General features: G+C 54.9%; 1 protein-coding gene across 1 annotated transcript in view; it reads left to right on the forward strand.

Annotated features, from left to right (window-relative positions):
* The window catches only part of LOC111150765 (inositol-trisphosphate 3-kinase B), an 87664-nt gene that overhangs the window by 23642 nt on the left and 49156 nt on the right, over nt 1–14866 (forward strand). The gene's annotated exons all lie outside the window — the stretch shown is intronic.

Genomic DNA, 14866 nt, shown 5'->3' on the forward strand with positions numbered 1-14866 from the left:
GCAGGATCTGGAGAGGATAGCAGGCAGAGAGGGGAGACCTGAAGGGGTGGTCGGGGGGAGGTGGGAGAGGTCAGACTGAGCAATGTCTTATACCTGGGACAGGGTGTTGGCCTGATTTTTTAATGCTGTGGAGCACCACCAGTTTGCCAGAGAATGTTTTGGGCTGGTTTTCTTTCTTTCCTTCCTTTTCCTTCCTTTTCTTTCTTTTCCTTCCTTCTTTCCTAATGAGCAAGGTCACATCTGGGCTGCTTCCCTGTATGTGACCGGCATAATGTGGGCCCCTCTCGTCCAGGGCCAAACCCTTGGGGTTTAATGCTGTGAAGTCACCGTCTTGAAATTCTTTTTTTTTTTTTTTTTTTTTTTTTTAAGATTCTTTTATTTATTTGTCAGAGAGAGAGAGTGCACAAGCAGGGTGGGGAAGGAGCAGGGGCAGAGTGAGAAGCAGGCTCCCCACTGAGCAGGGAGCCCAATGTGGGACTCCATCCCAGGACCCAGAGATCATGACCTGAGCCGAAGGCAGACGCTTAACCTACTGAGCCACTCAGGCGTCCCTTGAAACTCTTAATAATTCTTTGAGTGTGAGTTTCATAAATGAAGTCCAGTGGCACAGGGGAGCAGGAAGGAGGCCCCTGGGCTCAGGCCCCAGCTGGCCCAGCGGCTGCTGATGCCTCACCAGGGGCCCGGGTGAGAGCTTCCTGAGTCCCTGCCGCTGGTGTCCCAGGTGAGACATGCTGGCCGGCCCCACCCCAGGCTGGCAGAGCCATAAAATGAGCCTCCAGTCATTCCCTCTCCAGGTTTCCAGCGGGAAAGGGGAGATGCCCTGCCCCTGGCCAGGGTCCCCGATGGGGTAAGGCATATGGGTCCCTTGAGGGTCTGCATTCACCCAGAAATATCAAATAGCAAAGGAGCAACACTATGAGGGTGAGTGAGAACCTGCGGAAGAGCGATTTCTATTTGACGGCCCCTCGTGGCCCTATCGCCTGCTCTTTCCTGCATTTCTGCTCGGCCTGGAGCTCGTTCACACCTGCAGCGTCTGGTTAGTTTTCCCCGAGTCTCTGGACAGAACAAAGGCAAGAGACGGCAAGGGATCGCCACAGGAGGGTCCCTTCTGTTCTGACAGCCCCAGCCCCAGCTGCCTTCCTGGCCACACCTGTTGGCACAGCATCTTCTCCAGGAGCCTGTGAGCCAGTGGCCAGAGAGCGGCAGGGCTGGGAAATTTGTCCTTCCCAGGACGTGGCTGCATTTGGGGGCCGGTTGGTCATGAATCTTCCGTAGCCGGTGAGCTGCTTCTTTGCAGGTACTTGCTGTGGACCAGCTGTGGGCTGGGGCTGGCGCGGGCCAGGCTGCCAGAAGAAGCCCAGACAGGACCATAAAGCAAGGTTCTAGGAAACGAGGCTGGACTCTCGGGCAAGCTCCATTCAGGAGTTGTTGGTGAGCAGGTGGATAGTGCCATACAAGGCAAATGACACAGACCTTGTCCTTGGCCTGGGAGACCATGGAGAAAGACTGAGCCCAGTCGGGGGACAGGTGAGGGTGAGGGACCCCCAAACCCAGTGCCACGTTTTGTGGCTCATGGACAGACTTGGGGGCTTCACATCTAGACAGGGTAAGGTCAGAGTAACATCAGGTCTTATGCTTTATCTAGGACCTTCTTGGGGGACACTGGATGTCAGGGGCCACTGTGCATGGTTCCCTAACCTCCCAGGGTCCCAGGGACGCCCACCGCCCCTTCTCAATTCCAGCATCAACCACTTCTTATTTATTGCTATCAAATGCATCCCAGCCCTTCTGACACATTGGAGACCCCACGAGGCTACACAGGCCCAGGACAGCCTGGATGCCAAGGGGGCCTTTGTCCCTAGGCAGGTACCTGGCAGAGAGTGACAGCTGTAGCAGAGGCAAAAAAGCCTCCCACGGGGGACACATTTGTACCCAGCAGGGCCTTATCGTTCATCTGCAATTCAGACTCCCCCAGGTGTCCCGTGCTCTCCCCGGCAGCCCGCTCTGGAGGACAGTTGTCACAGCCTTTGTGAAATGGGGGACTCCAGAACTGGGAGCGCTGGGGGTTAGGAGGTGCCCTACGAGGGGGCCAGATGTCTGGGGACCTGCTGCCCAGTGCTGTCACCAGCTCGCCATACCATCCAAGGTCGTCCTTAGGCTGGTACAGTGGGGACATACGGTGTCTTTCCTTCTTCCACTGCCCCTCAGCTGTCCCCCAGGATGGGACCTGATGATCGGTCCCGGCAGAACCCGTGAGGCCCAGAGACTGGAGGGGCTTGCTTAGGACCCCTGCCTCATTTGTGAAGATGCACCCAGCTGCACAGAACAGAAAACTGCCACTCTGCCATCTTGAACAACAAAGCAAACGTGTTATTACACCTTCATGAGTAAGTCCCAGCAGAGGTTCCCCCCCACCCCAGCACTGCGTAATTCGGGGCTGCTCAGAGTCACTCAGGGGCCCATGTCCTTTGCCTCAGCTGCTCTTGGGATCGCAGGATGGCCGCCGCTAGTCTAGACCGTGTGGACACTGGAGCATCCTGTGGAGGAAGAGGAAGGGATGGCCCTTCCTCGTGTCTCAGCATCTTTCCCAGAGCATGCCCTGGGAGGCATCCCTGTATCACACGCTGTGCCCGAGTCAGCCTCAGGCAGGAGAATGACTCAAGACCATTAGCACTGAGCAGTAGCTCAGGACACACATTTTCTGAGTTCCCTTGGGGGAGATAGAGGTGCCCAAACAAAATCAGATCCCTCCCTCCATCCCCCTCCTTGTCCTAGAAAGGGCTGGCTGTTTCACTGATTTTTTTTCCCCCTCCGTTCTTTTTTTTTTTTTTTTTTAAGATTTTATTTATTTTAGAGAGAGAGCGCAGTGGGAGAGGGAGAGAAGCAGACTCCCCCGCTGAGCAGGGAGCCCAAAGTGGGGCTCGATCCTAGGACCCTGGGACTGCAAACTGAGCCAAAGGCAGATGCTTCACCAACTGAGCCCCCTGGGCACCCCAGCACCAAATTTTTACCAAGTGCTTATGTGCCAGGCACAGCTCTGAGTGTTTTCTGTGGATTACTTTTCCTAATCTTGTAGCTGCCCATTTTCAGAGAAGGCAGTCGAGCATCCAGAAACTCGGTGCCGTCTGGTTCCCAAGCCGGGGCTTGAACCTCTGCTGCTACAGTTACGTCCTCGAGCTCCCGGTTGCCGTGGGCAGCCACGAGCATTTTCGTAAACGTTACCTTTCTCTTCTCCCCATGGTTGCTTCCTTGGGAAGTGTTCCGCTTGGGGATGTTGTCCTCAGCACCCAAGAACAATGAGCAGCCGCCTCCTGGTGTCCCCGTCCTCCCCGGAATGACTGGACCAACGACGGGCCCATACGCAAAGTCATTCTTCCAGCACCACTGGCTTTTCTCTGTATCTGCTGCTGTCTGATTGTCCCTTCGAGTTTGTGTAATTCTGGAGTTTTCAAGTGGGACTCTCCATGCTTCCTTGCAATGACGGCCTTTAATGATTCCTGTGTAAACTCCTGCTGCTTCCCACCAAGCCACTGCCCTCCGGTAGCAGCAGCGTGAGTTGCTAGTGTTTCAATAGAGCAAGCTCTCGACTGCTGTTTACAAATATTTTTCTGTTCTATGGTTTGCTCTTAAAATCTTGCTTTATTGGTGGCTGTGTTTCCGTTCAGACTTAACTCTGATAGACCTTGTTTTGCCCCTTGTGAAATTGGTCTTTTTTTTTTTTTTTTAAAGATTTTATTTATTTATTTGTCAGCGAGAGAGAGGGAGAGAGAGCAAGCACAGGCAGACAGAATGGCAGGCAGAGGCAGAGGGAGAAGCAGGCTCCCTGATGAGCAAGGAGCCCGATGTGGGACTCGATCCCAGGACGCTGGGATCATGACCTGAGCCGAAGGCAGCTGCTTAACCAACTGAGCCACCCAGGCGTCCCGTGAAATTGGTCTTAATGATGCTGGCCTGAAAGTAGGGACACGCTAGTCTTTGAGGGAGATGGTTTTGACTCATGTTTCTTATGCAGCCAACCTTTGGGATGGGTTCTTAGAGGCCTGGACTGGGCCTTGCCCTCAGAAAGGGTTTTCTGAAAAACTTCTCTTTGAATTCCCAGGAAGCACCAGGCTCCAAGCAGGTGCCTAGTTGTCAGCTAGTGGGCTCGCAGCCACATCCAGCCACCCCCAGTCTCCTGCACACCTTGGCAACAGGGCAGCGACCGACACACCCAGGTCCTGAAAGCCAGACAGAGTGGCGGCTGGAAACTTCTTGGAATCCTTGTAATTAGTAAGGGAAAAGGCCTGTTGGCTCCTGTGGTGTCCTCCTCCTCCCACGGGCCCCAACCAGCTTTAGAGATGACATATAATTTGCTCGGTCACCTGGAGCCCTCCACAGAGCTTTCTGGGGCTCCTCTGTGAAACCCAAGAGCTAGACCAGGTCAGTGGTTTTAAACCCCCTTCAGCTCTTGTGTCATTTTGGAAAGTGGTTGAGAGTGGTGTACCCTCCCCTCTAGAGAAATGCATACTTCACAGACCATTCTGTGGGCTCTTTTAGGACATCTGTGGCTGAAAGCCCATCTCAACTCCAGCTACAGTCTGTAGGCTTAGAACCCAAAGACTTGTTGATCTCTGAACTCCCTTTCAGCAAGCTGTAGAAACTTTCCAGTCAAGGAACCTAGGGATGGAAACGGGGGAAAGGAAGCTACTGGTATTTACTTGGAGGAAACAGCTGTCCAGCCCCCAAAGGGTTTCACTATCAGGTATTTGTTATTTGTTAGCTGTTTATTATTTTTCAGGGTTGAGTTTAACTTTGTGATAGTGCGTTGTATCCCTGAACCTGACTTTTTTAAAAAATTTGCACCCCCTCTGACTGAAACAATTGAAATCTTTCAGGTTTGTGGGGCGGGAGGGTGGGGGTGGGGGGGGGAAGCTTGTGAATGCTTTTTGACCTTGGAGTCACAGAAAGGGGGAGGGGGAACATCTACCCAGATGCCCCAGCCACTAACAGCCTTAGCCCTCAACTGCTGGGAACAAGAGAGAACAGGCGAGTAGGGTGATGTTTTGTGAGTGAATGGGTGCTCAGGAGTTGGGAGAAAGGGTGGAAAATCTCTTCTGGTTGATCAAAGTATTTTCCCAGCACTTCTGGGCTTGGTTAAGAGGCTTTGCTTCAATTCCAAGGACTTTTCAAATTCCTGAAATGATCTGTTTGAGAGGGAGTTGCAAGGAGCGGCTCAAAGATCTGTTCTCAGGGTCAAGAGAAACCTCACAGCCTCGTTTCACAGTTGCTGGAGGGGAGATACCCGCAGCCTCCAGCATCGAGGCCAGCCCAGCCTCTTGGAATAGGGGTGGAGGCAGTCACAGATACAGGTCTTTCTGGTCGGAGGCTGGAGGGATGTGCACATATAGGCACAGACGTGCTTCGGAATATTTGGATTTCACTCAGGAAGTTGACAGGACACAGAAGGCAGGGGGAGAAAATCAAAGTTGTAAACCCTAGTTTTCTGTTTATGAAATCTCTTCCCTCCCTCTCACTGCCAGGTTTCTGTAAAAGGTGGGGTGAGAAGTAGAGGACTTCACTGATCAATCTTCTATGAAATTTTGGGCTGATTCTGCGGTATGGAGAGTAACCGGGTGCAGGGAGCCTGTGGGTCTGCTTTTACCATAGTGACTGGTGTTGTGCTGTTTCTCTGAACATGGAACACTTTGGACCAAGCAGGAGTCAGGCTGTGATTCTTTTTAAGAGCCCTGCAAACAGTCCTGCTTGGTAGCTCTCCTTCCCAACTCTTAAGTTTGATGAGGCGTTTGGGTCACAGTGCGAAAGGAGTCAACAACTTCAAGAAAATGTATTCCAACTCCAGGTTCCAAATGAGGTTGAAACTGTGAGAAGTCTCAGGCTGTCCCGTGTGGCCTGCAAAGGCCGAGGCCCTCACACTGGCCTGGGCACTAAGCTGCTGACCATCCATCAGGGAACGTTTAAGTAGCCAACGGTCTCTGGGAAAAAAAGGCTGGAGGTTAAGGTTGCCAGAAGGATGCACTGTTTTGTTTCAAGCCAGTGTGAACTGTCTCCGGGTCCTGTTGTTCGCCTCCAGGACATTTGTCACAGTCTTTCTGTTTGTTTCTCCAGAGTGACAAAATGTTGCATTTCCCCAGAAAACCTCTCAGGAAGACGAATTTCATTCACATTTTCATAATGACCCAGGGGGGGAAACTAGCAGGGGTTTTTTTCCTCCAGCTTCACTCCTCTAAGGATATGGGCACCACTTGGACCAGTTCTGCTGGCTCTTGGGGTGTGGCTAGCCCAGATGACACAATGATCTTTAAGAGTTAACATATGCGGAGTTAATAATTGGTCATTGGTATCTTGGGGCACGCTGAACAGATTCTTCTGAGGTGCTTGTGCTGTTAATGTTTATTCTACTCATTGGTTTCCTGGCTCCTTTTTTTACACGGCAAAGAATGTTGACTTCAGCCTAAGCTGGGCTTCTCCCAAGATCATGGGGTGTGTGGGAGGGGTCGGGACAGGCAGTGAGCAAGCTTTATTCCTCCCCCCCGCAACGCAAATCTGCAGCCCAAGGCCTTTGCACGGCAGTGTGACCCGAAGAGACAGGATCAGGGTTGTGGGTGCGCGTCTCTGGCCTCACTGGGGCTCGTAGCGGGACCCACCACCCGCGCGGCCCCGGGACTCGGAGGCACTGGGAAGGACCCGGGGACTCGTTGAGTAATTCGGCCCACGTGGCCTGAAACGAGGGGGCTGCTAGCCCACCGACGGTGGGGACGCCACAGACATCTTTGCTGCACACTACAAACATTGCGCGACCCTACAGACCTCGGAGGGGGCGGTGGGCGGGCCTGTCACGTGACCGCGCGTCGCCGGCCGGCCGCCCGCCCGTCACGTGACCACGCGGGCGCGCGCCCCCGCCGCCGAGCATGCCGGGAGGCGGCGGCGCCGCGCGGGCTGGGCTTTCGCGCGTGGGCGGTGGGAAGAGGGAGGGGCGGGGACCGCGCGGGTCGGAAGGCCCTGGTGGCGCTGGTTGGCCCGCGTCCCCCGACTCCGGAACCCCCGACCCGCGGAGGGCTGTAGGGCTGCAGGGCCGCAGGCCGCTGCTCTGGGGCAGGGGCTGAGGTGCAGGCGGGGCCGGGGGCTCTGCGCGCACCTGCCCCCTACCCGGGACTGCCCCCTGCGTCTTCGCGGCCCGCTCCCTGTGGCTCAGATGTGCTCGCTCAGCCCTCGGCTCTGTCACACCGCAGCGTGGAAGTTGCTGAAACAGGGCATGTTAGGCTGCGGGATTTTACTGTCGTGACATTAAACCACCTCTCGCAGGGACCAGCTTCTCCCTCCGCGGGGAGTGATTAGAAAGGAGTAAGGTCGTTCCAGTCCTGGTCCCTTGAGACCGGGGGCTGGGGTAAGGGCCAGTCACAGGAAAATGCGCCCCCAAAATGTGCTCCCCGTTGGCTGCAGTGACCCAGCCTCCTCGCGGCCCCCTGTCCAGTCTCCCCGAGGGCAGGGTCCCGCTCAGGGGGCTTTACCGCCGACTGCCCAAGCCCCAGTGCAGCGCTTGGGTTTCCTGGAGTCCGCTGATGGCCCTTGGGCTGTGGTCTCCGTGTAAGTGTGGCCGGCGACGCCAGTTGTCCTGCCTGTTTGGGGGACGGATCGTGAGGCCCAAAGAAGAGCAAGGTGGTTCTGGGGGTGCCTCACTGTGGTGCAATGGGGGCCCATCGCCTGGGTCTTTCTGTTTGGAAGTAGTTTCCCTGCTTAACGTACACCAGGTGCGGGTGTTCTTGTTTCCTTCTGCTTCCAGGTATTTTCTCTGGTCTTAGGGAAGTATTTCCCTCCTTTTCTGAGCCTCGCTGGGTGTGCAGGGAGTGTTAGAGGAGAGGGGAGTGGTAGATTTCTGATAAAAGGAGCAGTTGGTGAGGTGAGCGGAAATGGTTCTTTGGCACTGACTGTCCAACAGAACTTGGGAGTGTTTCGGTGCTGATGCTGTGAAGTCAGGTGGCAGGGTTCAGTGGGTTGTGACATTGAGCCCTGTTATCCCAAGCGGGTGAGTCCGGGAGGGCCCCTGCGGTGAGCTTGTTTCAGGCCCGGCCAGCAGCGGGTTTTGGCAAGGTTCCCTAGCCCTACTAATCTTGGCCACGCGGACACTATACTGAGTGGGTCTACCACATCTGTGGATCTTAAGACCTGAGGTCCTCGGAGAAAATGGGAAAAGTCAACTTTTTTTGAAGTAGAGCCACTAGCAAGACCATAGAGCATCCGGAGCCTGGTCGGAGTTCTCCTGTTGGGCTGGTCCCTTCTGTTGACAGAAGTGATCCTTCTTCCAGCATCGGGAGTTGGGCAGATCTAGCAGGAAGCCTCACAGGCCTGCAGAGACTGGCTTCCGATCGGAGTGCCAAGAACGTATGAGGTTCTTGGAGGTGTGTTCACGTGAAGAATCAGCTGGGGCTTCTCGAGAAGGCTTATCCCCCTCTAATGTCCACAATCCCAGTTTCCAACTGCCCCGCTGCCCCGTGGTTTCCATCACTGTGTCTTCTCAAAGGTGCTCTGTGCAACCCTGTGATGCCCTGTGTGATCTAAAAACCCGGGGGGGGAGGGGGCGCGCCTGGGTGGGTCAGTGGGTTCAGCCTCTGCCTTCAGCTAAGGTCATGATCTCAGGGTCCTGGGATGGAGCCCCACATTGGGCTCTCTGCTCAGCGGGGAGCTTGCTTCCCACTCTCTCTGCCTGCTGCTTTGCCTACTTGTGATCTCTCTCTCTCTCTCTCTCTCTCTCAAATAAATAAATACAATCTTTAAAAAATAAAAAAATTTAAAAAAACCCAGGGGCAGTGGGTAAGCTGCAGGTGACTAACCTAGGTCCAAAGAAAGACACAGACCTGTAGAGGATAGTGAATTTCTGCTGATGCCCCTCAGCTTCTCCTTTTGTGTTCGTTCTCTCTTGCTTGGCTGCTGTATGGGCCCCTCTCTGCCTTGTGCAGAGGAGGTTGTGTTCAGCAGGCAGGGCAGGTTAGCCGATGGGAAGAAGAGGCAGGCTCTGTAGTCCGAGGCTGAGTTTCCATCCTGGCCTGGGCAGTTACTAATACCATTTTAGGCAAGATACTCATCTTCTGTGATAATCTGTCCTGACTTGGGTCTGTGTAAAGTGCCTCGCCCACGTGGTAAGTGGTTCTGATTGTTTTGTTTTTACACGGAGACTGTGCTGTACCAGGTACCATGGGGAGTCTCCCGGCAAGGGCATCTCTCAGAGCCAACAGATGAGAACGGCTAACTGTCGAGTGCCCATTACATGCTGGGCAGCATGCTAAGTGCTCAAACATTGTAGCTTCTGCAGTCCTCACAAAGGCCTTGTGAGGGAAGCATTGTTCACATAACTCTTCTGCAAGTGAGGAAACAGAGGCAGGCTGAGTAGCTTCTCAAGTGTGAGAAAATTCTAGAATGTGAACATAGGCCACCTGGCACCAGAGTCTGGGCCCTTAAGTGCTGTGCCCTACTGTGCCTCCTAGGGCAGACCGTTAGATTCTGGAGTGGGCGTCATCAGTGGTGCATGAGGGCCCTGGTGGTGCCAGGAACCTCAGGTCCTGTTCCCAGTGTCCTGTTGTGCCCTCCTGTCACTCTGACCAGGACACTGCTCAACAGATGGCCCCGTGGGTACGTGCCCTTTGGCTGACACTTTTCTGCCCTCCTGGTCTCATGGGTCCTTACTGTCAGCATGTTAGAAAGCCAAGGGTGGGGGTGACTGGGGGGCTCAGGCAGTGAAGCGTCTGCCCTTGGCTCAGGTCATGATCAGGGTTCTGGGATTGAGTTCTGCGGTGGGCTCCCTGCTCGGCGGGGAGCCTGCTTCTCCCTCTCCCTCTGCTCCCCCTTGCTCATTCTCCCTCTCTCTCTCAAATAAAATCTTTTTTAAAAAAGAAGAAAGCCAAGGCTGTTCCTTCTAGGGGATGGTGGGTGGGAGAGGGGGCCGGAGGGCCGTGCCGAGGTCACGGAGCCCGAGGAGACCAGGAGGCAGTGCTCCTGGCCATCCGCTCTTCCCTAGGCCTCCCCCAGTGCAGCTTCCGGACGACTCCAGATTGATGCTGGCTTTCCAGCTTTTCCCTGAGCTGCCAAACTCAGACTTCTTCATCGAGTAAGGGCGACAGGCTGGACAAGGCAGCAGCCTGGGGCTCTGGCTGCAGACTGTCAGCAGATGAGTGAGTCCTGAGTCAGCTGAACGGAGCAGAAGCCAGGTCCAGAGCTGAGCAGTGAAAGCCTGCCTCATCGGGGATGCTGCTTTCCAGAACGGCCTGCCGGCGATGCTCTTCCTCTTCCTGCTCTGACCTCAATCAGCTCCTTCGCATTGGGCTGGGCCTCCCAGAGGAAGAGTCTTGCTTTGCCATTCTTCTCCAGCTGCTGGTGGATTGGTAATGACCCATTCACCTGTGAGGGAGCAGTGCCTGTCCCCTAGGCCTCTTGTCTTTTCCAGGCGAGTTCTAGCTGGGTCCCGCTCTGAGTCCAGGAGAGGCAGAAGGAAATGCAGAGGTACGCACCTTCCCGCCTGGTGGTCCTGCCAGGGTGAGCCCACGTGCATTTAACGGAGGCTCTCGTCCCCTGGGCCCTGGGCCCTCGGGTCAGCTGTGTTCACTCCAGAAAGGAGCTGTAACTGCTTTAGGGGCCCTAAGGAGCCCGGGACCTTTCTCAGCTTTTGCATCAGCCAAGATGTCCCAGCTGCCCGCCATATGCCAGGCACCGTGCTGGGGGCTCTGGCTGGTGGGCAAGGCGGGTGGGCCCTCTGGCTCCTTGACAGTTACCCCCGTGACATTTAGGGGATCGTCCAGACAAACCCAAAGTTGCTTTCAGCCCACAGAGCTGGCCTGCCCCTGGCTAGCGTCACGGGTGCGTGGTCTGCAGAGCGTCGTTCCTGAGCCCCGCCCCTGGGGCTGCCCCAAGAGGGGGCTCTTGCCTCTCGGAGATCCCTTAGCAGCCAGGGGTGAAGGCACATCTGCTGGCTCTTCTTGCTTGCCCTGACAGAGAGTCAGAGAACCCTCCCCGGAGCAATCTCTGGAGAGATGCTTTAGCTCTCGTGGGTGCAGGGAAGGCACTTTTGCAGGGGAGCGCGTAGCAGGGGCTGGCCATATTGGCAAATTCTGCCTTCCCTTTGGGGCTTGGTTTTGGGGGTTACTCTCCCTCTTGAGCGCTCAGAGTGGGGAGCCCGTCACCTCTCTGTCCTAACCGCCTAGGGCTGTGTGAGGTCACCCGGGAGACCCTCCCCCCCACCAGCCCTTGCTTAGCACCCTGGCACGGGGCATGGCTGGTTCCAGGTGTGGTCATGGCAGCCCTGGTTTGCTGAGTTGGGTAATCAGGTGCAGAGGGATTCCCCCCACATGACTTCAGGCCGAGGGGTGGCGAGAGGAGGAAACCATCTCCCTCACTACCCAACTCTCCTTTGCAGCGCTCACTTGCCTGAAAGGGGGATGTGCTCTTTCTCGTGTTTTCTGCACTGTGTACTTGGGATGTTTTCAGATTTGCTTCTTGGGGGGTGGAAAGAGGAAAGACACCTCATGTTTGTTGACTGTTGGCCAAAGACTAAATGCATCATGCCTTGCGTCGATCCCCGTCATCTATCAGACCAGGAAACAGATCCCAAAAGGTTAAGTAAGTTGTGACGGGCACGCAGCCTGAACTCAGCGGGTTTGTTCCTGGACCTACCAGCTTTGAGTTGTGTTTGCCCGTGTCTTCTGGTCCAATGGGCCGTATTTAGTTGCTCTCATACAATAACACCTCCGAATTCGAGTGAACCAGTTTGTTTAGTGTATGGGTTGTTCCCAGGAGGCCTGGATGAACGAACATCAGGATATGTCCTCTCTTTAATTGGGGACATTGTCCCCACCCTTCCTGTAGGAGACTGGCACCACTGACTGTGATCCATGCCTGGGATATCTTCCTGGGAGTGGGCACAGGGGGTGTCCAGCCCCCCTGAAGGAGGTGGGGAAGCCACCAACAGTATTCAGTTCTCCTGGGGAGGCCCAGGCCACCTCGTTTCTGTGGTGTCTCAGCTCTGAGATTCTGTGACTTTAGTCGGTGTGACAAATACTTAGAAACTCTTCAGGGCCCTCACCGGATGTTAACCTTTCGCGTTGTGGATTTTTCTCATTGCCGTTGCCGGCCGTGAATTCTTTGAAGGGAGTCTGTTATCTTTAATGGCCACTTTGTCACCAAAGGGACCCTGAGACATAGTAGCAGCGTATGCTCCCAATGAGAAAATGGTGTCCTCGGGAAAGAGAAGAGACAGTACGGGCCCGGCCTGCGTTCTCCGAGCCTTCACCTTGTCCCAGGCGGTACTGACTTTCAGGGTAGTGACATATGGTCCCGGTTGGCCCACCGGGGCCTCCCGTTGTAACTGATGCTAGGTACCAGCGCACACTTGCCCAGAGCAGATCTAGTTCTCATTTAATCCCATGAGCAGAACTAGGAAGGTGGTATTATTGTATTCCATTTCTAGAAACGGAAACTAGGGCTCTGAGAGATTAAATAATTGGCTCCAAATCCCACTAATGGGTAGAGCCAGGATTTTAACCAAGTGTATTGGATTCCAAAGGCTCCCAGGTGGGATGTTCCTGGGTGGGTATTGGGCTCAGCAGGTGCTCTGGAGGAGGAGCGGGACGAGCAGGGGAGAGGGCAACAGTATAGGTGGGAATGAGAATCGGGGGCTGGGGAGAGGCTGGGGTGAGGCCAGCCCTCCCCCTGCGCTGTTTCCTTCTGTCCCCCTCTTCCTGGTCTGGGCCCCTTTGCATTTCCTCTGCCCTGCCTTCTTCCTTGCTTCGTCCTTACCCTCCCTGGGGTGCCTGCAGGCCTCACCCACTGTTGTGGGCCCTGCCCAGGGTTCTCCACTTCCCGCCCACGCTTCTCCCCAGACCCCTCCCTCCCTGTCGCCTCTCTTCCTTCCTGCCATCTGTCTGCCAGTTTACTGCCCAGCGGCCTCCTCAAAAGGGCGGGGCGAGGCTGGGGCAGAGGCAGGCTCTCCAGGGGAAGTGAGGGGTCTGCAAGTGTCTGGGGATTGGCTGCTGTGGGCAAGGAGGGGCTGGGTTGGGGGTAGGGGGAGATGCCAGGACTGCTGCCCAAGAGCTGGAGTCTGACCCCCGTCCCTTCCCCTGCAGTCAGCCGTCCCTAACTACTACCACACCAGCACCTTCGCGCTCTTTTCTTATTGATACTGGCCTGGCACTTCAGTCAAGATCATTCTGAGTCTTGGTTTCTACGATTCGTCTTATCCATCATTCCTCCCAGCTTTTTTGAGAGCGTAGGAAGAAGTGAGCCTTGGATTCAGAAACTGGCCCAGCACCTTTTGAACTCTAGACCTCGACCAAGACCTTGGGTTTCAACCAGGGTGATTTTGCCCCCCCACCCAGGGCATTTGACAGTATCTGGAGACCTCTTTTTCCATCACAGCTGTAAGGGGAGCGCTGCTGGCATTTTGTGGGGCAAGGCAAGGGGTGTAGCTATGCTAACCTTTTACAGTAGGTGGGGGAGCAAAGAAGTCCTCCCTGCAGAATGTCAACCTGGCGGACGCTGAGAAATCCTGAGTTTAATGAGACGTGGCCCCCTGGCTTGGGAGGCTGGAATGAGGTGAGCTACATAAATGGCCTTGGAAGAACTGTGAAGGCCTCTTATCAGTCATGATCAAAGGCACTCCACCCCAATCAGGACTTCAGCTGTTCATTCACCCATCAGAGGAGTCAGCAACAGAGAGGGTGACCAGGATTAGACTCAGCAAGGAACCTTCTGGGATCCTCCAAGAAGCATTCCGCAAGGCTCCTAATGAACGATCTGGAATCAGCTGCCTCCCGAGTGTAGCTCAGATTCCTTCAAAATTGTGCAGCCCCACTCTGATGCAGAATCATGTCTGTTTTCTCGTGCAACTCGAGGAGATCCAAACACGTTCCCCGTGGTATTCTTTCTGGTTTTATAGCTTGCTGCAGAAGAAGAAATGAGGTTGATTTGTTGAGACGTTTCCTTACTGAACCCATTTAGACTGTCAGTGACTTCTGCTCTTCCTTGTAAATGTTCACAAATCACTTGTTCTATAATCTAACCAGCAGAAACTTCCAGAGTCCAGTGTAGCAAAAAGCAGGAGACAAATATTTACCCGTCTTTAGTCTTCTGACCCTTCTCCCATCCTCTGCACTGTCTTAAAGGCGGCTATCAATGGTTCTGGGAACACACAGTTGAGGTCTTTCACGGCTGCCCTTGAAGACAAAGAAAGGGAGCCGTGTGTGCCGGGGGAACCCACGGGGACAGGGCCTCCAGATGGTGTGAATTCTCAGAGCACCGGTGTGGGGCTCTATGGGGAAGTAGGAGTTGTCCAGAACCGGGGAATGGGCTAGAAACCAACCCCCTGATGGGTACGTTCGGTCTGACCCATGCTGTCAGCCCACAAGGTTAGCTCGGAAAGGTGGGACTGGCTGCAGGAGCCTTCAAAGCAGTGGTGAAACCACAGATGGTGACCCTGTAATGGGGTCAGAATCCCGTGGTCATAGCCAGTGGGCGATCATGCAGGAGCGCAGAATGGACCTCTCAGGGGCCTTTGCACAGAGCAGTGCGACGTCCTGGTTTGCGAGACTTCAGTTACCAGTTTGTGTGTGTGTGTGCGTGCGTGAGTGTGCATGAGTGTGTTGGGGCGCATAACGGGCAACTCATGATATCACTGCTTACAGTGTGTCCCGGTGAAAGGCTGGGTAAGAGCAGACAGAGGTCTCTAGACCCACATAGGAAGTGGTTCTCAAGTGCAGAAATTAAACTGCCACCGTGCCTCTCAACGTGGGTCATCTCTGCACTCCCAATATGCTCAGGTGAGGCCTCTGGGTGGGGGGTTGGTGGAGGGGCCCCAGTAGCCCAAGGCTGTCCAGTCTCAGCGTCT

Source organism: Enhydra lutris, unplaced genomic scaffold (assembly GCF_002288905.1).
Source record: "Enhydra lutris kenyoni isolate GAN:26980312 unplaced genomic scaffold, ASM228890v2 scaffoldscaffold24, whole genome shotgun sequence".
NCBI lineage: Eukaryota > Metazoa > Chordata > Mammalia > Carnivora > Mustelidae > Enhydra > Enhydra lutris.